Here is a 2965-nt window from a genome sequence, read left to right on the forward strand (position 1 = left end):
AATTAGATAGTAGGAAATCAGTAGCCTGCCTCCACAGCTGTCTTTCAAATCACTGAAGTCATTCCAGTAACGTCCCTCATGACATAATGAAAGTGAGTAGCAAAGGTCTGGGCAAGATCTCGCAGGTGTGAAAGTGATTTCCAGCTCTAGGCCCACATGTCAGCTGATTTTCCGACCCGGTGTTTTCTTAAGCTGGGAAACATGGGTGGATCACACTGAAACCATGTGGGTTGTGTTCTTAGAACATATCAGATGGAGAGTATTTCCTAGGAATTAAGGATTAAATTTAAGAAGTGGAACTGAAGCATTTTTCCCTATAATATTTAATAAACGTGTTCTTGGATATGCGATAAGATTAAAATTCAAGGCAATTCTGGCCTTCATCCAGCCTCCTGATTCCTGTAGGAATTGAGATATAGTAGTAGTCTTTTTTTTTTTTTTTTTTTTTTTGCGGTAGGCGGGCCTCTCACTGTGTGGCCTCTCCTGTTGCGGAGCGCAGGCTCAGCGGCCATGGCTCACGGGCCCAGCCGCTCCGCGGCATGTGGCATCTTCCCGGACCGGGGCACGAACCCGTGTCCCCTGCATCGCCAGGTGGACTCTCAACTACTGCGCCACCAGGGAAGCCCTAGTAGTAGTCTTTCTGATTCTGCTTCTCCAATGGAGACATACGAGAAGATTCTCTGTCCTATCTGTGCAGGTGTGTATGTAACAGTTTGTTCCGCTCGACGCATCACACACCACAGAACAAAAACCTTAACCACAGACGCTGGCTTTCTAACTGCACCCGTACCTGACCTCAGGGCTCAGCCACAGCACAAACTTGACTGTAACGAGGAAACTCGTGAGGTGTCAATCAGGATCACCCCAGTAGAAGAGCTGGAGATAAGAGAAAGACAAGGAGAAAGAAAAGTAGAAAATAGCTGGTGCAGGATGCATCAGAGCAGAATTATTTTTCATTCTCAGAGCTTTCCAAATAAAATTATGGAGGAAGCTGAAAAGCAAACTTTAACTGTAGCTAGTAGAAAGCGTCATTCTCCAAGGAAGTTGCCTCCCTGCTCTGAACTGGAGGGTCTTGAAAGCAAATGTTTGCTGGGGATCATGATTTAATAATAATTGCAACAGAAAGGATTAGTTAAGAATGACTGACTGACATCATGAAACAAGTGAGAGATGACGAGGGTGGATTTTGAGCTCCGATTCTTCCACGCCAAGAGAGGAGGTCCCCAGTGTCTCTGCCTGGCTGTGGCTGGAGCCCCTTCTTCTTGAGTACCCACGTTCTTAGTAATTCACTTATTGTCTTCTGCATCCCATTGTTATCCTGCACTGATCCACCACAGAACCAGAAAGAATTCTTCTTTAAATGTGTTGGTTTTCTTAACTAATTGCTGAGGACTCTTGTCTGTCTGCCTACAATTATCAGGCTCGCCTTTATCTGTATTTCCACAGCTGAAATGATATCGGCTACTAACTTGTTTCTGCACAAATGAGTGTCAGACAAAACCTTAGAGAAGGGTCTGTCTTCTTGCTCTGCTTTGCACTACCGCGATAGTGTGGATTATGTAAAACATTCTGGCATTTTGGCAGAAAGACAACAACTTGTACAATGGGGGAAAATAATTAACCACTCTCTATAAATCATTGATTATGTGTTACACTATTAGATAATGTTTCATGTCCTTAATGTTTCATGTCCACTCTGAAGGAATTAAACTTGAGATGACTAAGATAAGTGTTATGAGATAACATTTACAGAACTTTGGGGGGAATTCTTAGATATGATTATGTCTCTATACATGCCTTACAAAGATTAATACACTCAAGTAAAAACATAAAATAGGTTAAGTATTAGGAATAAGGAAAATATAACTTTCCCAAGAAATCAAATGAACCAAAGAGTGAAGTCAGCACAAAATACATTCAGAAGTCTTATATATTTGCAAATTAGGCTCTGAGCCCTCTAGTAGCCAACACAAGGAGGCAACCATTGCAATAACTTGATCATTCCAACGTCACAATCCTGGACATGACTATTTAGTAGAATGTATATCATTTTATTTCATTGAACATTTAACTATAATTACTGCATGTTCGACTCTGTATACCCAGTGTTAGGCATACACTATTGGTGGCAAAAGAGGAAGAGCTTAAACATTCATTGTATGAAAGAATGAATACACATCCTAGGCCAAAGTTTGAATGGCAGTAATAAAATAATAACCTCTGAATTTCTCCTTGAAATCCTTTAGCAGAATTGACTACTCACACTCGCACTGAAGGTCTTTGACTTTTACCTCTGTGACCATAACCAACTCAGAATGGTTCCCATCCAGGCCTTTGCACACCATCTTTATTGGTTTACAAAACACCATTGTCTGTACTCAGTGTTATGCAATGGATCCAGAATTATTCCATGGGTATTTTATAAGTAACGGCTTGGTGCTGAAATTCCCCAAATCTTATTATTCTAATGATAACTTTTAATGCATTTTATTATTACAATACCTATCTGGCAGATCCTTATTTTTAAGGTTTATTCTTCATAAGTATGAGATAACAAGGCGTAAAGAAAACAGTGCAATACCGTTTATAGTATAGGCATGTACATTTATCTGCTAGAGTCATAGTCTCATTCACATGTAAAATGTATATGGTTAAGATGTGAGTAGCAGCATGAAAGACGGAGAAACAGGTCAGAGATAATGAGAGGAAAAGAACAAATAAAAAAGGAAATGTATTGTGTAAGCCATTTAGAGTAATATTTTATTTCTGAGACTTCAAAGTCACAAAGCAGTTTCTGAATATGAGCATAGTTGTATATGCCTCTTTATTTGTAACAGTTTTATTTTGGCATTTGGAATTGAATCACCCATTAAGTTGTTATTTTAGTTGCTGACTTTATTAAATCATTTGAAACAAATCATGTAAGGAGATAGGAATGCTTCCTAAGAAATCTGTTCTGAGAAAG

This window comes from Phocoena phocoena, chromosome 13 (genome assembly GCF_963924675.1).
Source record: "Phocoena phocoena chromosome 13, mPhoPho1.1, whole genome shotgun sequence".
NCBI classification, from domain to species: domain Eukaryota; kingdom Metazoa; phylum Chordata; class Mammalia; order Artiodactyla; family Phocoenidae; genus Phocoena; species Phocoena phocoena.